Source organism: Ptiloglossa arizonensis, chromosome 1, assembly GCF_051014685.1.
Source record: "Ptiloglossa arizonensis isolate GNS036 chromosome 1, iyPtiAriz1_principal, whole genome shotgun sequence".
Lineage (NCBI taxonomy): Eukaryota > Metazoa > Arthropoda > Insecta > Hymenoptera > Colletidae > Ptiloglossa > Ptiloglossa arizonensis.
The window spans coordinates 35694846-35718678 of NC_135048.1; the positions used below are offsets into that span (position 1 = coordinate 35694846).

At 55.9% G+C, this 23833-nt stretch overlaps 1 protein-coding gene across 4 annotated transcripts in view; it reads right to left on the minus strand.

Annotated features, from left to right (window-relative positions):
- The window catches only part of Sfl (N-deacetylase and N-sulfotransferase sfl), a 59087-nt gene extending 35770 nt beyond the window's left edge, over positions 1–23317 (minus strand). For all 4 annotated transcript variants that reach the window (XM_076313660.1, XM_076313641.1, XM_076313650.1 and 1 more), the window contains exon 1: positions 22472–23317. The gene's annotated coding sequence lies outside the window, so the exon portion shown is untranslated. The remainder of the gene's footprint in view (positions 1–22471) is intronic.
- Between the last annotated feature and the right edge of the window lie 516 nt (positions 23318–23833).

Below are 23833 nucleotides of genomic sequence, written 5' to 3' on the forward strand. Positions count from 1 at the left end.
CGAGCGGTAATCGTGCAAGGGAGAGCGCGCATCCGGCAAATTGTCTTCGCGGAGCTCGATAAACCGAACCATCGGATCGGTAGCGAAGCGGCTTCGAAAAACGATCGAACGACCACGGGAACGATCAAGCGGGGGTCGATCGGGACGCTCGAGGAGTCCGATCGATCGATCGATCGCGCTTTCGCGGAAGCGTCGCGATTCCAGCGGGTTCCCTCTGTTCGATTTTTCCACGTCGGTTGTACGGATCGCTCGGAGCAAGAAGTCCATCGATCGAGCACCGTGGCCCTCCGAACGACGCGAACGACGCGAACGACGCGAACGACGCGAACGCCCTGCGGCCGTGTTCCCCGCTCCCTGTATCGTTTCGAGGAGACTCTTTCGAGTTTCGAGGGCAAAAAGCCGCGGAAATAAATTGAAAATAATCCGTCGGGACGATGGAGGGGCATCGAACGAGAAGAATCGACGCCAAGATGGTTCTCGAGAAGAATATCGTCCTTCGTTCGATTCTTCCCGCCTCTTGGGAGCTGACCCAACATTTTTACGCGAGAAGATACCGACGCCTCTCGCGTTCTCGGAGTCGATTCCGGCGAACGGGAAGCGGACCGAACGCTTCGACGATCGCTCGAAGAGAGTCGTTCGCTTTCGGGAAATCGGGAAATCGGGAAATCGGGAAATCGGGAAATTTAATTACGCTTCGGACGCGGATCCCGTCGATGAACTTTTGTCGATAGGAATTACGCGGCTCGCGATCGTTTCGACGAATTCGTTTCCACTCGAGAGGAAGAAAAAAGAAACGAAGGGTGGCTCGCACCGACGAACCGCGTACCGAGCTTTTCCTTTTTCGCCTCGAACCGTGGCAATTTCGACGATCGCCGCCGCCTCGGTTCGAGGCTGCCGATGCGGTATAATTTATTCCGCGCTCGTATTTGCTCAAGGTTATCGAACTTGCTACCGCGCCGAATAATTGTATTTAGCGAGCGTTGATAAGCACCCTCGAGGCGATCGCTCGCGCTTTCGACCACGCGTAATATCCAGCGAAGCTGCGAGGAGACGACCGCCGGCGACCGAAAAATCGAGTCGAGATCCCGCCGCGCAACGTGAAACACGGGGAACACGGGGAACACGGGGAACACGGGGAACACGGGGAACACGGGGAACACGGGGAATCGGTTCGACCGCGCTCCATCCAGGGACAAAAATTCCTCGGACAAATATATTTCGTTATCTGAATTATTCATCGCGTGGAGGTAATTCCGGATCCCTCTTGAAATGTACGGGCGAGCGGTGCTTAATTCAAGAGACACGTTTTGGCTCCCCGAGTGGGTCGTTAGTCGGATGCATCACGTGCGCGGATTTAAAGGGCGGAGCCACGTAGGTGCAGCCCGGGTTAGATTGCGCCGAGAGACTACTCGATCGCCGCGAAATGATTACGCGAGCTTCCCTGATTATTCCTCCGAATGGACCCATATTTCTTCCGATGCTCGCGCGCACCGTGGAATCTTGGCGAAACGTTTGTCCGAATCGCGAATCCAATTTCGTTCTTTCTCTCCTCGGGTTACCGGCCCTTCCGCGACCGTATTTACGGCCATCTCGACGCGCTTCGATGCCGTTTTAATCCGAAGAATCGTTCCCCGCCGTCCCGAGGCCTATCGCTTTCCCTCGTTTCGCCTCGACCGACTCTTTCCATCCAACTCGCGTCCATCCCGCGACCGGACAGAACCACCATTTTTTTCCACTTCCTTTCGATCGAGACTCTCGACGCTTTTCCGCGAGGGTGCTCGACGAACAGTGGAATAATATTCGATCGTTCGGTCGTTCGGTCGTTCGGTCGTTCGGTCGTTTGCCGGAAACTCGATAGTTTACGAGATCGTTGCTTCCTCGTCGATAGCTCGGAAGGAAAGTGGAAAAATATTCGAAAATTCCTCCGAAAAAATATCATTTTCCTTGCGCGCCAATTTCTCTCTCGAGCTCGACTCCTCGACGCGGAACGACGTCGTATCGCGCAGCCTCCGACTCTCGCTTCCATCTCTCCGAAACGAATGGAGCAAACGTAATCCGGCTTCCTTTTCCCCGTAGATAAAGGAAACGGATCTCGGAGGACGAACAAAAAAAAATCGATTCTTAAACTCGCTCTCCGCGGCGCGGTGAGTTCGTTTCGGCTTCGATCGAGTAACGGGCTCTTCCTCGCGATCGAGGACGATGTTCGAAATTTGGGACGTCCGGTAAAGAGATACGACGGATCGGGATTCGAGAATCGAGGAACGATTCGAAAGAAGCCAGAGTTCCCCGAGTGCGTTAGCGGACGAAAGAACGTTCGCCGACAGGGTCGCGGTGCCGAAACTCGACGATTCGTTCGTTGTCCGAAACGAAATCCATCGTACACCGACGTTACGTACCTATGGAACGGAGTATCGACGAGTCGCGGCTCCCGCGATCGAGTTTTCGACCGTTCAAGGACAAATGGAACGATCGCATCCGCTCCGCTCCGCTCCGCTCCGCTCCGCTCCGCAAAGTAGATTTCGAACGACCCGGAAGCCGTACGAACTCGAACGCGAAACCCCGTCGCAACGGCACCCCGATAATTGGCTCGACGACGCTACCGACTCGCGACCGAGCGTGCTCCTGGAATTTCGGAAAAAACTCGAACGGTGATACTTCGACTCGATCTCGAAGAAATTTTCGACAGAACGCGCAAGCGACTCGAGACCGAACCGGGCGAGCAAAGCTTTCGACGGCTCGGAGGTGTCGAGAGCTACTCGCAGTTTTAAAGCCACGGGTGAACCGCGATCCCCGCGTATTACCGCAACTTAAAAAGCAATTAACCGGCCGACGAGTCCGCTACGGTGAAACGGACCGTTCTCTTTTTAGCCGAGCATCGGTTTTTCCTACTCCTTTCCCGTTTAGTTTCGGCCAAAACTCCGACGTATCCGTACGCAACTCTTTTCCGCTTTCGAATTAAAAACTCTTTGTTAACGACCGTTCGTTGCCTCGCGAACGAAACTGTACGGGCAAAGCGAAACCGGGAATTCCGTATCTCGAGATTTATCCCGTTCGTGTTTACAAACGGACGCGTCGCGTTTTCTTTTCCGTCGAGTCGATGAAACGTTTCCGAGAAAAATCGCTATCGGTATCGTTCGTGCGTCGGAGAAGCAATCCAGCCTCGAACGAGATTTAATCGCGAGACGAAATCCTGGACTTTGAAGCTACGGTTGGATTTGCAATTTTTCGTCCGACCTTGCGAGGCAATATCGGCTCCGTTCATCGCGAAACCGACTCGAAAAACATAATATCCACGCGCCGTTGAAGGGAACGAATTTCCAGCGACCCGGGTTCAAAAGGAAATTAAACCCATTGTATCTTGCGAAACGGACGAAAAGAAAACCTACCGTGTACCCGATTACTTTTTTCGAAGCTTCGAACGACGAGGCCGCGACTCGAGGAGCGAAGGAAACGAGTCCGCGACCGTTGCCCTCGCCTCGAACGAACGGTGTTCGATCCTACCCGGGAAGCTTTTTTTCCCGACGAGCCTGTACGTTTATCCGGTATTCGTCGCCGTGAAAGCTCTCCATTACCGGTCCCGACCGGGCAAAAATCCTTTGCGCGTGGGTGTTATTAAAAAATGCCTCGCGCGTTAACTCGCTCGACGACAGTCGCGCGTCAAACGAGCCGGCAAAGCGACGGTGAACCTTTTTTTCTATTTTTTTGTTCTTTTTTATTTTTAAATAAACTCGCTGCCGCGGCACGCGGAACTCGCGCAACACTTTCATTATCCTCGTTTATCGCGTCGCGCTGGCGAAACGCGGCCCGGCCCGGCCCGGCCCGGATCGGTTTACATCGCAATTTCGGCAGGGTTGGCGCGTTTGCGGCGGACCGGAATTTCACCGTCATATTTTTGTCCGCCGCAACTGGACCCGATCTGTCACCGGTCGCTGTCATTTCGACACCGTTGCGCGCCGATAGACGACCAGATGGACGCGCCGAGACAGATAGACGACGCAGCGGCGTTTTATCGGTTGCGCAGCGAGCGACGCCTCTTAACGGGCGTCGCGTGTCGCGTCGTGTCGCGTTGTGTCGCGTCGTGTCGCGTCGTGTCGCGCGGAATTGGAATTTCGTTCGGAAAACTTTACCAGCGCCCTCGTTCTCGAAACTCGTCGACTCGTTTTCGCTCGGTTTCGCTCGTCGAACTTTCCCGATTTTCTTCTTCGGGATATTTCCACGAGTCGGACGAAACGTTAACGCGTTTCGCGTGGTACCGCTCGCCCACGTTGTCGCACCATCCACGAACGAGGAACAGTCCGCTCGCTCCGCACAATTCCCTTCGAGAAATCCTACTTTTGCGTTCTTAACGGTCGCAATGCGCGGCACTGGAATCTCCCACGGTAAATACCAGATACGGGATTTTACCGCGTTGGCAAACCGTAACGTTCTCCGCGCGTGTTCGACAAAGTTCAAAGTATTTTTAAATACCTCGAGTGTCGTCCAATCGTTCGGCGAAATCGTATCCCCCTCGTTAAGAGGAACGATCGCGACGAACGTCTCAAAGGTTCCTCGCGAGGCAAACGTCGTCGTACGATATCGTAACTCGGTACGGATCGATACGAGTCACCGCGGCGCGTATCGCTTCAAAGGTGTACACAGAGTCGAAGCGATGCCGAGACACGGATACGGATTCCTCGCGTTAAATGGGAATACGGGGGGTTCGAGGAACACGATTTCGGCGATGCACTCGCTCTGCTCTATTTCGCGATCTATTTCGTCCGACTCCGTTTCGGCTCGTGGCTAGCGCGGCAACGTCTCGTCTTTCCACGGTACTCGTGGGAACCGGAGCGATCGGTCCCGAGCCTCGCGGCCCGACTCGATCGGTCCCGGCCGATACGATTCGCACCATTTACGAAATTAGCCGCGACTTTTCGAGACTCGGGTCGCAGCCAGCGACGGATCAAAGGTCTCGGTCTCGTCTGGACAAATGTGGGTTACAGCTGCCCACGAACGCCGGTTCGAGACGTTGTCGCCTAACAACGTAATTCTAGAACGCTGAGAACATCGTTACCTCGTATCAATTCGCGCGACGCGTCTACGGCTTCTTTTAAACGGATACTTGGACACCGGCCGACCCGAAGCAAAATCCGATCCTAGGGGATTTTCAAGCCTCGCGAAGCGTACCGCTTTCACGATTTCCTAGTCGTATTTTGGTCCACCGTTTCGACGAACCGCAATCGAGTCTCTATCGCGCGGAGAATACCATTTCCGTGACAAACCTCCGAGAGACGCTTCGACCGAATTCGAATTTCCGGATTATTGACCCGAGCCACGATTCTCCGGTAATACGGAATTTCGTAATGTCCGTAATTATCCGAGGTAATCTCACCGTCGCGTTCTCCCCGTGCAACGCGAACGAACGAGTACACGTCCACCGTCGAACGCGTTCGTTCCTTCGTTGTTGCGCGACCCGCGACAACGAGATCGCTTCGCAAAATATTCTCGAGAAGATTCGAAACATCGTCGTGTTCTCGAACCCGGGGTAATCGAGCGGCAACCTCGCGCGCGCATAAAACGACCGAGTGCGCCGAGCCGGGCCGGGCCGGCGTTCTTTCCGAGGGAAAAATTACGTCGTCGGAAGAACGAATCGCCGCGACCCAACGCGACCCGCCGGGCTGCACCTTGGCTTTCGATTGGCTCTCGCGCGAGACCGAGAACGAGGAGAATGACGAAAAATACTAGCACCAAGGGAAGGAGGTGAGCGAAATCTTTGCAGAAGCTCGTGCAAATAAACTCGCATTTCGAGTGGCTGCCAGACCCGGAAAGTAATAATATGAAAATCCATTCGCGATAACCGTTCCGTGGGACGCGCTCGAGAGAGAAACGGGAACAGACATCGAGGAGGAATTGTAAATAAGCCAGTCGCGAAAATAGTTTTTCCACGGTTCTCGAGCAACGAAAAATAGAGGAAAATAAGGACGGAGGCGAGTCCTCGGTTCTTCTCGACGAGAATCGAGATCGCGTAGCCGCGTTAGAATGACGGAGAACGAGCGGCCGGGACGAAACAAGTCCGATCGGTAATTCGGTCGGTTGGTTCGGTCGAGGAAATATCCGGTAAACGCGGTCGGTCCGTATCCGTTGTTCGAGGGCCGCCGAGCCTAGGCGAGCCGAGACACCGCCGCCCTTGAACGCTCCTCGACAGCTTTTTCCACGAGTGCTATTCGCGATTACGGTTTTCATAGCCGGTTACGCCCGCGACTCGCGCGTAAGCGTTTCAAAGACGTCGTCGACGTCGTCGTTGAGTCGAGTGTTCGGCGTACCGCCGACTACCCTCGCGCGCCCTCTACCCGGTGCAACGTTGATCGCTCGATTGCGCGCGAGCGCCGACGGGAAACCGCGACTACCTTCAATTATACGTCCTCTCGTTTCCGTAAATATCGTTTCGCTGTTTACGCGAATTTCGCGAGGTCCGAAGGAACCGCGTCCTCGACCGCGTCGCGGAAACTTTCGACCGAACCGATCGAAATATCTCACCGACGCGTCCAATCGCGTTCCTTCCGAGCGAAAATAAAATATTTCCCCCGTAAGGTCCCTCGAAAGTCGATAATCGTGCGCCTCGACGGACTCGACGGACTCGACGTCGGCGTTCGAAGGAGAAACGGCGCGTTAACGCGACCGTAAAAGACGCGACTAGGTTCAAAGAAGCGGCTCCGCGACGCGCCTGTTGCGGCAAGTACACAGCTCGTTACCGGTGCTAATTCGCGCGAGTTTCCAGCGCGACAGATGTTAACACTGAATTAACACGTACGACGTACGAGCACACGGAACCGAGGCGAGTTAACAGCGTTGCCGGGGCGTCGATACGATCGCAATTTCAGCTTACAACCATAATTAACGCGCACTGTGCAGCGGTATACCTGACCGGACTTTGCTAAAACGTACTTTACCGCTACCATTACCCGCGATAGATGCCAAGGCTCGTAAACGCTACGCGACGCTACGCGACGCGAGACGGAAAAAAAACAAAAAAGGTTCCGCGATAGCGCTCGAGCGGTAAAAACGTTAAAAAATAGTCGGAGTGGTTCGTTCACCGTCGGGTAAAAGTGCGCGGGAACAAAGGTTCCTCGGTGTCGGCGTTTCTCGTAACGCGCGAGGGTGCAACGCGATCCAAATCCGGCACGCGAAAAAGGAACGCCGTTGTAGGGGATCCTGGAAGCCGTTCGGAGTCGCGGAGAAAAGTTCGGCTCCGGGACGAGGAACGGTTCGGTTCGATCCGGTCCGGTCCGGTTCCCCGTTTCGCGTTACGCGGCCGACACCCTTCGATCGGCGTCGCGAGAACGTCCATGGGTGCCGCCGCTCCGGATCCCCTTCTCGTGCCGCGCGGTTTCAACCTCGACGTGGATTTACCGCTGGTTCGTACCGCTTTCCACTTTCGTCGGATTAAGCGAGCGTAATGCATCAGCGACGAACTTCTCTACGGTGACGAGAGCGGAGCGGATCGATCTTGCGCGAATCGAACCGGGAAGGAACGAGGACGATAACGATTTCCGAGGAGAAGTTCGTTCGTTGGAATTTTTCGATCGATCGATACGGTTCGAGATCGTTTTACCCCGTGGGAATTAGTTTCGACGGGCGACGAACGCGACGAACGCGACGAACGCGACGAACGCGACGGTGACAGTCGGCAAATTGCGTTTCTCGGTTCGTCGCATAGTTTGCGTCGCGGCACCGTTTTTCGGCATCGACGTGGATATTCCGGATTCGTTGAAATCTCGCTCGATCTCTTGGATCGATCCCATCGCGTTCTCGGCCACGGGGACGAAATAGGTTCGCCGTTCTCGCTCGTTTTAGCACCGAACCGCGACTCGAAAGACGCGAACGACGACAACCGCGCGCGAAACGCCCTTCGTTCGGGTCGGTCGCAAGGTTCGACGAGCCGCTGCAACCGCTACGACCGACGAGCTTCGCGATTCGAGTCGCGCGCGCACCGATATCCCCGGGACGCGTTACCCGCTCGCGCTTTTTAACCCTCGAGTGGATCGTGACTCGCCGCAAACGCCCATCGTTTCGGGACCAGAGATCGACGCCGGACCGGTGAAAATCCTCGCGTCCGCGGCGAGCTCGCCGAGACGTTTTCCAATCTCCGCGTTCCAATTATCTCGGTGCTGGATCGTCGCGCGTTCGCGTCATTAGCTCGGCGACGATCGGTACGGACTTCTCGACGAGCGTTTCGATCGATGCTCGTAGAAATTACGGTTCACCGTCGATTAACCAGGGTTGCGTCGAGCGCGGAGAAAATACGGGACAAACGGAACGCCTCGTAAGTTAGGATTTCGATCGACCGGTTCGTAATCTGTACGGTGCTGCGCTCTTTCCTCGAGCGGGAAATTAATCGGATAGGACGCGCGTGGCGATCGCGCGGAGGCAAATCGATTCTTTTCCCGCGTCCCACCCGTCTCGCGATTAATCGCGCGAGAGCGGTAAAATTCGAACGCTTTGGGCTCGCGACGGTCGCTATTTCGAGCGTTTCTTCTTCTTACCGCGAATCGTTTCTCCTTTCGGTGCGAGTTGTTCGTCGACCGATTTTCGCTTAAGTTGATCCACCGAATCGACCGAACCGCGAACTCGTGGCGAGTAGTCGATTGAATCGATCGCGTTGAAAGTACGGAGGCACGTGACGTTGCTCGGAAACGTGTACGATTTGTCGTCCCGAAGCGATTAGGTGTTCTCTTCTGTCGTAAAAGTTCGGATTGTAATATCTGGTTTATCGTAATACGCAGGGATCTCGCGTATCGAGTGTCGCGTGTTTTTCTCGACTCGCCGCTCGCGACCGATCGAAGAAAACCTGAAAAGAGAGTAACGGTCGAACCGTTGACCCGAGTCCCTGTTGCGTTTGTTCGAACATTTTCGCTTCGATGGGATTTTATCGGTATTTCGAAATAGCGGATCCGAGAAACGATAGCGAATCGATACGTCGTTTCGCGTCGCGATTCTTCGATCGGGACTTTTTTCGGTACCGTTACCTCCCACGATTCGCGAAATCAATGGAAACGGTTTCAAGGTACGCTCTTCGTACACCGACGCGTTGAAATTTCGTCGAAAAATTGTTTCAGGGTGTTTCACCGTTTCAACGTCGACGTTGCGAAATTTAATTAGCGTTCGTTTTACAATGTTTCGACGCCGATCGTTCGTTCGTTCGTTCGGAATCGATCGAGAGCTCTCCGAGCGACGGGGAGCGAAATTATACGTTTCAACCGTTGCGTTCGTTGTTATCGAACCGATACGCGTTTTCGTACTTTGCCGAAGAACGGTGGGCAGTGCGCGTCGGGCGACTAAATGCACACCGAAAGGCGATAAATGTAACGCAACGACGGTATCGGGGAAACCGAGAACCAGCGGCAACGCGTTCGAACGTCTTCGTCGTCGAGGGCAACGATCGACGCGATGCGAGCAACGCCGTCGATGCTCGGCGCGCGTCTTTTCCTCGATGGGATTTTCTTTTTTTTTTTTTCATTCGCCGATGCGACGATCGAACGAAATCTTTCGATTTTCGATGGATCCGCGAGCGGTAATCACGGTCGCGATTCGCGTCGACGATCGAGAGGTTCGTCGAAACGCGAAACGGGCCCGCCTAAATTCCGCGCGATCGTCCTAGAATTTCGTTCGGTCCGATTCGGTGTAATCCGTTCGTTCGGTTCTCGCGGGACGCGCGTCGGGCGTTGAAAGTTCGCGGCGAACAGGGTTGTCCGTATTCGAGAGGAGAAGCGTCGGCCGCGAACACGACCGGATACGTCGGTCCTTTCGCGAGGTTGCCTTTCGCGCGGGATTATTAAAAAACTTGCGTCGCATCGAGTCTCGCGCATCGGTTCAACGAGCCGTGTAAATATTTGCGAGTTCCCGGTGTGGCGAAACGCGCAAAACGCGAGAGAGAAAAACAGAACCGAAGCGGAACGATAAAAAGAGGTTCGGCGAAATGGAAAAACAGAAGGAAAGGGGGGAAACAACAACGGAGAAGGGCGACGGGGGAAAGGGAAAATTGAAACGGACGCCTACGTTTCGATTCGATAAAATCCTATTAGGGGATGCATCGCGCAAATTCGTTCGACGGACGGTAATTACGATCGAACGCGGTCCCGGCCCGCACCGCGAACGAACGATCCACCAATTCGGAACGCATTTATACGAAATAAAACTTTAAACGCGCTCGCGGCACGGAGAATCGTTCCAACGGCCGAATTTCGTTCGAGATAATTGCTCTCGAGGAGCATCGGCGTTCATTTCTTTTTTTTTTGTTTGCCCCGCGACCGTTCCCGGTCCGCGAATCGCGAGACGAGATCGCGGTCCGTTCGACTTCGAAGCCTCCGCGTATCGATCGTTGCTCGTGAAATTCTAATTACCCGTTCGATCGCGTTTCGAAACCCGGACGTTTGTCCGGTGAAACGTCGCGACACCCTTTCTCCCTGTACATTTATTTTCATCGAGACGCACCGTAGAGGAACGCCCAAACGGCGTTTGCGATTTTTTTCCCCGGCCGGAACGACCTACGCGGTAACAGTGTTCGGGGAGGATTTTTCGGCTCGCGGAGTCTCTCCGGTCGGGCGGTCTCGTTCGATGAAAAACTCCCGGTCCTCGGCCCTGCCCACCGAGGAACATTTTCGCTACGCCTACCTCGATAACAGCTATTCGCGCGAATGCTCGGTTAAATTGCATTCGCGATCTCTCGCGAACTTTGTTCGCCGAACGCGCGGACTCGCGTCGACCCGAGTGTGCTCTCTCGCTCCGACGGGCAGCCTCGACGCGCGCCACCGCGATAAAACACGCCTTTTCCATTGTCGGTTTCTCGTCCGCGCCACAACTACGTACACACGCTCGAAGGAATTCCGCGTTTCTCCGAGTTTCGATACTCGGTCGCGTTGGCCTCGTCCTCGAAACGATCGGTCGCGTTCGTCGTCGGCAACGGTGCTCCCGGTCGTCGTCGACGCCGATTTCAATGGCAATCGATGCCGTAACGCGCCTCGGCGATAAAGTGCCGGTCGGTCGATGACAACGAGGGAGTTCGCGCGCGCATCGAGCGAGTCCGGGGAACGATAGAACCAAAGGAGAGATTACGCGCAACGGCTCTCCAACGGGAGAGAGATCTCGATCGATCGAGAAATCGACCGTCGGTCCTGACCCCGGAGAAACCGCGTCCGCGATATCGCAACGATTCCGAGGAGACGGTAAACGCGGAACGAACGACTCGAGCGCTCCGATCGATCCTGCGCGGCCACTTGCCGATGAAAACGAGCCGTTTCTTCGTAAATTCACCGCCCGAAGGTCGTTTCGTTCGCGGAAGACCGCGCCACGTCGGAGAGATTCGTTCGCGCTCCAATTCGAACTCGACACGAGCGAAACGGTCTTCGAGGTACATTTCGGAAGGAAGACGAACCTCTTCCAGCGCGCGACGAGTTCCGCGATCAGCGCGCGGTATCGCGCGCTCTCCTCGTCGAGGCCGGCGAACCCTCGTACGCACCGCGAGCCGGAAACGAACATCGTTCGCGTCGCTGGTCGAACCTTTCGATGAATCGTAATTAGCCCGCGTGTTTCGCGTCCCTCGAATTGCCCGTTAACGGTTCGCGGTGGCTCGTTAACGCGAGGACACCGGCCGGCCGCGAGAGCTTCACGGATCGATCTTCGCGGGGCTTCCTCGCGTCGGAATCCGGAGACCGGACGTCCGGACGTCCGGACGTCCGGACGTCCGTACATCGAGCGGCCGAGAGCCGCTAATCACCAGAGGAGGAACGCTCGAGGAGAGAGGCGTCGTAATTACGGGGATGCGAATGGACCACCGCGTAACGAATCGCGAGGGTAACGGAGGACGCGTTGTCGCGGGGAAACGTGATCGCGCTCGGTTACGCGCGAATCGCGTGCAACGGGTTCGATCGTAACTGGTTTGCCAGACCGAGGACACGTGACGCGCGGATCGATCGGGCGGACTCGCGCGCATCGCGTGCATCGCGTGCATCGCGTGCATCGCGTGCATCGCGGGGGTGGATAGATTTGCCTCGACGCTTTCGACTCTTGCCGCGTATCGTCGAGGTAATACGATCGATCAAAATTTCCGAACGGTTGGTCCATTTGTACGGTGTTGCCGCGAATCGACCACCGCCCGAACCACCCGGAAACCTACGCTCTCCCGTTGCGTCCCGATACGCAAACACGCTCGACGTTCAAAAATGCCGATACTCGAAGATCGACGCGAGCGATCCGCGAGTTGTCGAAATTCGGTGTCGGATGATCGGTAGCGGGGCGGGGCAGGGTCGTTCTCCGGCGGAGTACGGGGTGTCGCGTACAACCGAGATATCGGCGACGTCTACGGTTTCACCGATAACGCTCCGAGTCCCGGCGCGATGTAACTTCTGCGGTTTACGAACCGACGGTATTGGCGGAGGTTGCGGACCGACCGTTAGGTTTAATCCGATCGCGTCACGCCGCGTGAATCACGTTCCACGACTTCGGTCCATCCTCGTAGGATTACATCGACGCTGCCTGCCAGCAATTGTCCGACTCGCGTATCGATCCGATCGATCGGTGCGTTATTACGTACGGCCCGCTCGCGTCGGGCATCCGGCGTTACCGTTCCGATTAGCCACGGTTCCTCGAAACGAACCGCGATAAAACCTCCAACGATCGAACTCGTAAATCACCGCCGTTCGGTGTTACAAGATTTTCGCGAGCGATACCGGAGTTACGTCGGAACGACGAATTCGAAAGAATCGTCTCGCCTCGCCTCGCCTCGCGACGCGAGTTCGGGCTCTATCGGCGATAGCGAGGCTTTCGAGGTCGTCGGTGCTCTCCTACGAAATCGAATAACGCGTTTCTTCCGTATCGAAACTACCGACGAGCCGAAAGAAAGATCAACGATACCGTTATCGCGTTATCTGGAAAAACAAACACGTTCGAGAGACGACATTACCCAACGAAAATACTCGTCGCGTTACCGTAACCGGTGTATCACGCGAGCGGCTGGACGTTGCGATCGGCGAACTCGGTCCTTTCGATACCGATCGAAACGAACGCGTTTGCGTTTCCATCGCAGCGGTAAGAAAGATCGCGTCGCGAACGCCGGGTATCGCCGAGGTATCGACGGAGCTGCGATGTACCGAAGGTTCGATCCGATCGGCGACCGAGAGGCCTCGACGGTTCTCCGAGCCGCGACGCTCGAGCATCGATCGGTGACTTAGGCGCGTCGATCGAGCTGGACGCCCGCCAGGAATATCGCGAGCGATGACGCGGTGCCGCGCGAGAAAACGGGTCACGTGCCGTTTCGCTGCGGGGGCGAGCCGGTAAAAGTAACGCGGAAAACTGACCCACTGACACGCTCCGGAAAGCACAGCGAAACGGGAAGAGACCTTCTCGACTTTGTTCCGTCGAGAGACGGTTCCATTCGACGGTCGAGAGACCGCCGAAAGAATCCGAGATAAGAACGCTCCGATACGTTGGAAAGAAACGACGCGATACACACGGACCGACCCTTCTCTCCATCGTCGACGACGATCTCGACGACGACGACGACGACGACGACGACGACGACGACGACGACGACGACTTTCGAGCCTCTGGCTACGTAGCTACGAGAGAGCGTTGGCCCGATTTCCGTTCGAGGGACGAGAGACGAAACGTTCGGCGATCTCGCGAAACGGACGCGCGGTTATTTTCGCTTCGATCCTTATCGAGCGGTAGTCGCCGCGTTTAAATACGTCGCGTTAAATATAGGTCGCGTGTATCCTCTTTTGTTTAAAACGGCCCGCAATTGGCAGAAATTGGAACGGTTCGAGGGGAAAGCGAAACGCTTCTGTCGGTGTTCGGTCGAACCTTCGAGTGGATCGTTGTTCGATCGAGGTCGAATACGGGAGGAATTACGCGTACTCGTCGAAACGCCTAGGAACGCGGTACGCGTACGTCGAGTCACGCGCGCGCATAAAGATTGGGAGGCGATCGCGGGGAGCTTCGGTTGGAATTGCACCGTATCCCGAGCGACATCGGCGACGATCGCACGGTCTCTCTCGTGCGCGAATTTCCATTCGCGGTGACGGCGCACGCGCGACGATCGTCCGGCTAAGAATTCCAACGTTCCTACGCGCACGCAATTAAAACTTGTCGGCTAGACGGGATTAGATTTGTCCGAAGGAGTCGGCGCGGAGTCTGTCGCCAGCTCCTCGTCTCGTCGCACGCGTCGCCCTCGTCGCCCTCGTCGCTCACGGATCGCGTCGAGATTCTCGGTCAAAGGCCACGCCGACGAGTCAAAGTTTCGTCGAATTATGAGACCGACGCGGCCGACAACCGCTTCGAAACCAGCCACGCGCTATTTGCATTTCGCGTCGCGAAGCTATTGTCCCGGCCATTCTACTTCGGAAGTTCTCGGAGACGACGACTCTCGCTTCGACGAAACGCCCGCCCGTCTGCCCGCCCGCGCGCCCGGCTGTACCTCTTCTCGCCTCTTCTCGCCTCTTTTCGCCTCTTCTCGACGCGTCGCGTAATTTCTACTTCGTAGATTGGCCGGCTTTGGTAGAGAATATTTCACGCGTTATTTACGCGGACCGAAAGTTTCGCAAACCGAGAGACGCGGCAGGCACCGGCGGGCGCATCGAGCGTTGCCGCGTTGCCGCGTTGCGATTTACGACGGTGTTAGGATAACTAGCTCGGCTCGGCTCGGCTCGGCTCGCCCCGTATCACCGGCCGACGATAAATAAATGTCCCACCCTTGAGGTAAATTTTTCTATCCCACGAAATGCACGCTCGAGCCGTAACCGCGGAGATTTACGAGGCTGATCCGCGACCACCGGTCCGACCGTAATATTCCTTTCGCGATCGCGCGGTAATAATATCTCGACTCCTTCGCCGGCCAACTTTTTCCCTTCGTTTGTTCGTTTCGGTCCGCGCAACGACCATCTTTGCCCGAGTAACGAATTCTTATCGCGATCGCGCCCTCCGAGGCAACTTTCCTCGCGCGTGGCCGTGGAAACTGCGCCGGCGACGCAAAGTCGTTTCGCGTTATTAAAAATAACGACAAGGTCGACGGACGGAAACGCGCGGCCGCTGGCCAACGGACGCGGTACGTCCGCAACCTTTGCAACGTTTCGCGTTCGAATCGTACGATTCCGCCGCGTCCGAACCGAGCCACGGTTTCCAATTCCCGAGTGGAACGAGTCGCGCGCAACGGTATCACGATGCGCCCTGGCGAGCGCACGGGGTTCAATATCGATCGAAAAGAACCGCTTCCGGCACCGTGACTCGTGCACCCGTTCGCGGCGCGAATCGATAACCGAAGACGATGCTCGTGCGCGCGATCGATCGATCGATCGGTCGATCGATCGACCGAACGAAGAATCGACGAGGTTTCGAGGAGAGTCGCGAACGTTTCCGCGATCGGTGGGACGCCGGCGCGCCTAATCGTAAACCGGTTGCGTACGCGCGCGGATGGATCGGCTCGACGTGGGCGCGGAGACCGTAATTGAAACCGGTCGGCTTTTGCAACGCTTCCGGCTGGATTACGCCGAGACCGAGCGAACGAACCGATTCCGATCGCGGGGGACTATCGCTAATTTCGCCGAATGCGAAAAACTGGCAGAACCGTGCCGAAGAGCGGATCGTCCAGGCTTTCGTGAACATTTTCGGAGGATCCGCGATCACGGGCCAGCCGACGGTAATTGAAACCAATCCGATGGCACCGGTGCGGTGATTCGATTGGTCTTTTTGGATACGTTCGCTCGACTCGGGAGCACGGATACGAGCGTGTCCCGACCGTTCGATCCACCGAACCGTTTCGCTCTCTCTCTCTCTCTCTTACCCTCGCTTCGGTAACCTACGAAGGCCGTGGGTACGAGTACGGACGGGGGACGAACGCAAAATCGACAAAAATACACGCTCCGATCGAGATCGCGCGAAATCCTCCGTTCGCTGATCGCGTCGAGCACCGTGTCTCGCGACGAGGAGGAACGTTCGGTCGAGCGGTTTCGAACGACCGCGAAAATGGACGAGATCTTAGCCGAGACGGAGGAAAGTCTCGATAGGTCGGTTCGCATCGTTCGAACGGCCGCGAACACGATCGACGAAAGCGAACGAAAGAGGAGAGAGAGAGAACACGGCGAACGTCTTCGCACGGTTCGGCTCGTCGAGCGAGCGGTAATCGTCGCGTCGTCGTTGCAGCTGTGCTCCGCTCCTCGTTCGCTGCACCATCGCCGATGCGCTCGAAACAGCTCCCTCGGTAGTTTCGTCGAACGGACCGCGCTACCGCTGGCTCTCCTCCGTTCGCGAGCGATCGCGGTCTTTCTCTTCGAGCGGGGAACAAAGAGGACGGGGAAAGAGGTTAAATTGCATCGTTACATCACCGGTTACTTAACCGTGGACAGCCGACGACGCTAGCCCGACCGTCGGCATCGTAACGCTTTTAAATAGACCGGATCGCCGGAAAGTTCCCTTTTCTCTCCCGCGTTCTTTCTCTTCCATCGAAACCGACCGATGGAGAACGTCTTTCTCTCAACGCGCGAGCCAACTTTGCTCTCTTTACTTTCCCTCTCGTTGATCGACTCGCGAGAATACCTCCGAGCCGGACATCCGGCTCGCAAGCGCGCTCTCGACCGCGATTCTCGATTTCTCGAAACGGAAGGTGCTCTCTTCTCTCGATCCCGGCAGAGGGAGGGGTTTCCTCGTTCGCGAGAAACGCTCGATCGCGTTCGACGCGATCTTTCCCCGTCCGAAACGAAGCTCTCGAAAATTTTTAACGAGAAACACCTTCGGTTTCTCCGATGTATTATATATTCGGCAAAGGGACGAAGACGAAATTTCGATACGGACGTCACGATGCGACGACGAAGCGGAAACAAATATCGGCGCGTGTTCGAAACGTTGGCAAGTACCGACACGGTGGCCAACTGCCGGCCGTGTTGCTCCGTTGGTTCGTAGCTCCTGGTAACTCCGGGAACGCGAGGGAGGCATCGGACTTGATTGCGAGTGTCGTCCCGCGGGTAGACGGGGAGGGCTCCAGGACCGCAACGCGTACGCGCGACTCGGGGATATCGTGCCCCGCGTCGGTGTTTCGCGAAGGAACCGAGCGCTCCGGTCGAGGTTCGAGCGAACCTGGAAACGTTGCGTTCGAAGAAGAACGCGCCGAGAAAGAAATCTTCTTCTCCCTCGATCGAATCGTACCGCGATAAGCTCGAAAGGTTTACCCCCGAGATCGAGCGTCTCGACACGGTGCATCGACCCGCCGTTGAAAAAAAGACCATCGAATCGAACCGAGCGCGTTCCAACGATTCACGCGTCCGTTTCTGTTCGCGTTGCCAATTTTTTTCGTCGCGTGCAGCCGTCGAGGGTCGCGCGCCGCCCCGGTGAACGGAGGAAACAATGGAATCGCGCGACGTTCGCCCGTGTCGCGAATCGCTCCGGTAGCAAAATTTCGTTCGCGTTTTCGGTAATCGACGCCCGCGATCGATCGTCCTCCCGGACCCTCTGTAAATTTGCAAACCTAATTGCCCGTTGCGGTCCCCGCGTAAGGCAGAATACCGACCGGTTTGTCGACCGCGTTGCCGTGTTTGATAAAGTTCCTATTAACGCGTCCATTAATGCGAATCACCGTGCGACGACGTCGCGCCAATTCATCGCTTCGATACGACCTAAATAATCGCGGCGCGATCGCCCAGCGTCCCTGCACCGGTCGGCAACGCTTCGGCCACGACCGAACGGACAATTTCTTTCGCGCGATTCACGAAAATTCCCGGCCCGAGAGGGAACGCGCTCACCCGCTGGAAAACGAAAGAGTCTCCCACCGGGCCGCATCGGTGAATTCCTCGAGAGGCAACGACCGAGGACCCCGACGAACACAACCGAGAACCTCGCGGCGACCGAGTTAACCCAGGCCAGGTAGTCGATGCACGCCAGGTATGCGCGTTGCCCCCGTGTTCCGGTCGTACCTTCTCTTTTCGTCCCTCGGTTCCCGATCGAGGCTAGCGGATCGCTACCGATTATCCTTTCGGAGCCTCGAATCGAGTCGACGCGCGGATTTCGTCGAATCGAACGCCTCTTTTATCTTCCTCCTCTCCGAACCGAAATCGCGTTAAACTCCGCCGGCAAAAATCACCCGAGTCCGACAACTTCCGTGACTCGCGCGCGCGACTTCCGTATCCGGTCTCGACGATTCGACGAGAGATCCGGCTGTACCGAGCGGAGGGACGTCGCGGACATCGAAGAATCGGAACGGAAACGGGAAGATGTTGCGTAAACACGGACTTGGAAACGCTCGATCGAAAACCATCGCGCGAAACGTTCGCTCGAGAACGAGGAAAAGCCCGCGACGTCGTCGAGGCGACGCGGACGAAGAACGGTTCGCTACGAATCCATTCGTCGCGTATCGTTACGTGTTATTGGTCGCGATTAACGCGTTGTACGACTACCTAATTGGCATCGTGCCGCGTCCGGATGTATCCGCGTTTTGCATGCAACGTCGCGCCGACTCGATCGCGCGCGACGATCGAACGCGTTCGAAGGAAACGCGCGTTAAAACGGAGACGCGCGCAACGCGCGGGGATGGAAGCTCTCCGGCAACTCGAGCGTACCGCTGCCGCGTTTCGTTTCGCGAGCGTCGGTCTCGACCGTGTACGCGCGTCGGGACAAACATCGTTACGGAACGGAGAACCCGTGTCTGGCTCTGCGAACAAACGGAGCACGCGGCGCCGTTCGAGCGACGTTATTCCCGAAACGAATCACTCGGCGAAACACCGCGAGATCCTGTTCCCTTTCGAGCGGAAACTCGAAAAACTCGAAACCACGACCACGAGGAATCGTTCGACGCGACGGACGGAGACTCGGTTGCCTCCGACGAAATTTCCCGCCCGCGGCTCGAAACACGCGGCAAACTCGGTGAACCTTCTTTCTCCCTCCTTCCGTTGAGCGCGCGCGGATTTCCATGTAGCGGAGAAAACGTCGTTGACTAGACTCGGTAAAGAAAACCGTTCAAACTTTTCGCATCGCGTCTCCGTGGAACTTTCCAGTCGGAGATGACCGTGAAAGGAAAACGCCCAGCGCGCGCTACCTCGAAAAGAGGGGAAAAACCGAGACGAAGAAACCGAACCGAGAAGAAGAAACGAATCCCGTTGCCGAGAAACTTCGAGAACCGCGTCTACGCGAGTTACGGAAGACCCGGTTACCCCCGCGATCGACTCTACCGAGCGCGTGTTTTCTTCGACGGTAGTTTCGTCGAAAAGCGACATTTTTTTCCGGGAGGATATTCCGTGTACGTCGCGGTCCTGAAATTCCAGGAAACTCGAATCTCTCGAGACGATGCCGAGCGAATCTTCAAAGTCCTACGAGCGAACGGGAATAATAGGCCGTAAAGGGTCGAGCCTTTTCCCCGAACCGATCACGAAATTCGCCAAAGTTCCCCGACAGCGATCGGGAATTTCTCGAACGCGACGACACTTGGCGATCCAGGAATGCAATTATTAAGATCGTTGGCCGAAAGTTGGCCCCGATCGATCGTAACTCCCCGCGAAAGGACTTTCGGGTTTCGGTCGAGGAACGGGACGAGGTCGTAGGCCGCGCGTTGGTCACTCGAACGAGGGAAACGAATACCGCGCCCGGTTCGTTGTTCCTTGAAATTCGTCGCTCGATTCGTAGGTCGCGTCGAGGTGTTTGCGTTCCGTTCGAGATCGATGTTTCCTCGGGGTTGAGCCGCCGCGGCGTTGTACGACACCGTTCGGATAAAAGGAGCTTCGATCGATCGTTTTTCCTTCCCTTTCGGGCGTCGCGTTCTCGTCGCGTTCTCGTCGCGTTCTCGAGCGCGAAAGACGCGTCGCAAAAAGAGTCCGACGGTATCGATTTCGAGCGCGAGTATCCGGAACCGGGGTGAACGTTTTCGAAGAAACCGTGCGCTTGTTGGCTCGTTAACGGAAACGGTAAACAAGCCAGAGGTAAACCGTTCACCGAACGCTACGCGAGCTAGGTAAAATCGTTGCAGTATCGCGCTCGAGCGTGTTGCAGCGCGCGTTAAACGGGATTAGAAAAACTTGTCGGCTAATAAGGTACCGAGTTTTTCTTGCAAACTTTTCCGTCGGCCGGGTATTCCAACTGGAAAAAAAAAAAAAGAATACATTTGTCCCGGGTAGTGTTTCGTTTCGCGAGTACGCGTTCCTCGCTCCGGCCGGGTACGACGTTGCCCGGAAATACGAGCGAACAGATTCGATACCGCGCGGCTGGATCTCTTCCTTACGCGCGACGCTACCGGTATTCCTTCTTCCCTTCGACTACCCTCCGTCTCTTCGTCTTTCCCTCCGCGGAGTACCCGGATACCCCGCAGATGTGGAATTTTTACTACGTCTCCGCGCAGGATAGATCCCACCGAGGGTTCGTTCGCGCGGGGCTGCGTTAAAGGAGACCGCCGTTTAAAGCCGAGCTCGTCACCGGCGAATCTACCGACGACCGTCCGAGTCCTCGATCGATTTTCCAGCACCGCGCCACTCCGATCGATCGAATATTTCTTAACCTTCGAGATTTCCCCCCTCGATGTTCCAACGGTTCCGACGAGTTTTCTCGGGGAAAATCAAAGTTCCTCGTGCTCTCGAGTTCCATACTTACTTCCGATGCATCTTTCATACTCGAACCCTACCCTCTCCCGCATTAAAGCGCCGCGCGCCTAATTTCGTATTCAGATTGTCATTTTCGCGTTACAACGACGTCTCGCGACGCTCGTAAAAAGAAACCGAACCGAGGCGCGCGAGGACGCAACGTGCAACCGAGCTCTTTAATCTCGGCTTCGGAGAACCTCTTCTATTCTATGCAAAATACAAAACGGCGACCATAAAACCATTCCCCTTAACGAGCGGGCCGTCCAGTAAAAACCGACTACCCTTAAAAACCTAGCAACGACGAGTATCTCGAGCGAAGGAAGGGTCCAATAACGAAATTAATATCCGCGTACCGCGGATAACGCGTCGAGTATCCGGCGTTATTACGTTTAATCGAACCGCGTTACGCGGAAAAATCATCGCGGGACCGGAGATACGACTTCGAGAGCAACCGTGCTCGTGCTCGTGCTCGTCCTCGTGCTCGTGCTCGATGAAACCCAAGCCGGTGTTTTTGTCGGAGGATCGTCTCGAAATCGAATAACCCCGGATCGTTCGACGCCTCGTCGCGATAGAGAATTTATCCTCGTTCGTAACACGCTACGGGGAAAACGAGGTTGCGAATAAACGGCGATCGATGAGAGACCGATTCGAAAATACGCCTACGTAATAATTTATTTTCGCGTAGGATCGTGCGCGCGAGTACGCGTACCTAGGTACGAGTTTCTGGGCTCGAGCGACTGCCGCGCGGTGGATCTTTCCCTTTTGTTCGAAAGAGCCCTCGTTCCGAGAACGCGGCTACGCCTTAAAAATGTAATTCGCGTTTCGTGGGCGAGCATTCTCCCGAAGCGAAGCAATCGTAGCGCTACGTGGGCAACTCGACGATACGTCCTCGTCGTCGATAAAAGAATCGCAACGACGACCGCAACGAGCCGATTCCACGATTTCGACATCGATCGCGAATACCGCGAAATACGAAAGAACCCGCGTAATTTTTCGCGTTCGGTGCGACGCCTGCGATCGTTCGACTTTTATTTTCGAACGCTCGAATCGCTCGTACGAGAGCAGTTCTCCGTCGATTCGCGTTTCACGGCCGTGAAAAATCTACGCGTCACTGTGTAATTCTACCGATAAGTTCTAGCCGTGGGCACGAGGATAATCACGTGTTCGCGCAACACGCTGAAAATAATGTAACCAGTTTTTGCGCCAACGATTTTTACTCGAAATATGATTAAACGACCGCGTATCGCGTATCGCGTATCGCGTATCGCGTATTGCGCGTCTCGTCGATGTCGAAATACGTCTTTGAAAATCGTTCGTCGCGATGCAATTAATATTTCCGTTCGTTCCGTCGCCACGTGACATTATCTAACGTAAACGAACTCGAATACAAATATCGACGATGCAAGGCTACCGCGAACTATGCATACCGATGTGTAGGTATTTCGTCATCGAGGTCGCGTTCTTTACTTTACGCGGATACAAACACGTTGAAAACGAAGATACGAGTTGCACAAAATTGTTTATCGTTTGGGTAAATTTGGAAACGAGCGAGGCGGTAGGCTGACCCATCGAGACCTCGTTCGGTGCGAGTCGAGAATTCCGATACGAATAAATTTCAACGGAAAAAAAAAATATACGGAAATTGCGTAGAACGGATAAAAACGGAGCGCGATGCGTAGAGGCATTTAAACGGACCGCGCTTGTTTACACTTGGCCCGGTCGACGTACACACGGCTCTTTTTTTTCGTCTAGCGAGAATTACGCCGACGGCCAGACGCCGCGCGTAGAGACATCTCGGCATGCGGGATCGAGCGCGCGAGAAACGTGGAAATTTTCCATGGGCTTTTTCGAGGCGCGTACATCGCGCGAACGCAATATCATAGTGGACTCACCGACGAAGAAGAAACAATTCCGGGAAACTCGAGGCTTATGGTCGGCCCAGGTCAAAAACACCGTTTCGTCTTCGAGGAATCGAATTTCCGAGAAACCTTTCCCTCGTTCTTCGGTCAAGATTTGTCGTCGACCAGGTCCCTTTTCTAACCTCTCCCGTTCCTCCTTTTTCCCCCTCGCACACTCTCTTTTGCTCTCAATCTCTCGCTCTCTCTCTCTCTCTCTCTCTTTCTCTCTCGCAGTCGCTCTTTCTCTCTCGCACACACGCGCGCACGTAGACACTCGCACTCTCTCTCTTTTTCGCTCTCTTCGTTCGGAATCTCTCTCTTTCGATCTCGTGGAACGTTGCGCGCACAGTAGTGTTCCGTTCCCTTTTGTTCTTTCCGCCTTTTCCGTCCTTGTCTCGATTCAAAGATGCACGAGCATACGGCTGTCACGCGACGCACTTTGGGCGCGATCACGGGAAATCGCGCAGTATTCGACGATCGAGCAGCACTGAGAAACACCCGAACGGAACGTTTCGCGTCGCGCGAACGACACGGAAAGCTATCTCTGCGTCACCGCGACCGCGAAAGAACGAGAGTAATGCCTCGGTTCATCTTTGTCTTTGGAGGTTAGGTTCGGGCATTTGGCGTCTCTTTCGTTCGCATCGTTCGCGACTCGAGAGATAGCACGCGCGCGACGCTCGGTCGCGATTCGTTTCGAAGGATCGAGGGCTACACAGGCAACACGCACCACCGACCGAAACCGACGGACTCCGTTCGGCTCTAGCACGGTAGAACCGGCGAAAAACTACGAGAAAATCCAACCATGCTGACTGCGCGACCGGCGTCGGACTGCCGCGAGGACAGAGCGGGGATTCAGTTGAGTGGCATCGCCCGACAGCGGGGGCACCCCTCCGACTCCTTCCCGCGGCCAACGGTCCAACATCCCTTCGCCCCTTCCTCTCGTTCGCCGTAGTTCCCCTCTCGTCCCTCCGACCCTTTTCGCCCCCACTATTGTCCCGTAAGCGCGACCCTTCGCGTCCCACCGCGAACTTCGACCGACGCGCCTATCCCCGCCGCTGAGCCGACTGGCAGCGAAAGAGAGCCAGAGCGAGGAAGAGATGCACGCGCGCGGCGACCGACCGAGAGAGACGGACGAAACGGGAATGCCACGCATGCGCAGACTATCAGTCGCGGCACGCGGTCGCGCCCAAACGCATCGCCTCGCGATCCTCATATTGATGTACTACGCGCTTGCACTCGCGGCGAACCGATTGCGGCCCTCGCGAATACCGAGCGACTCGTACGTGAGAGACGAACGAAGCAGCTCGTTAAGAAAGCGCTCCCGGGGACGAGATACGTGCACCTTCGACCGGATCG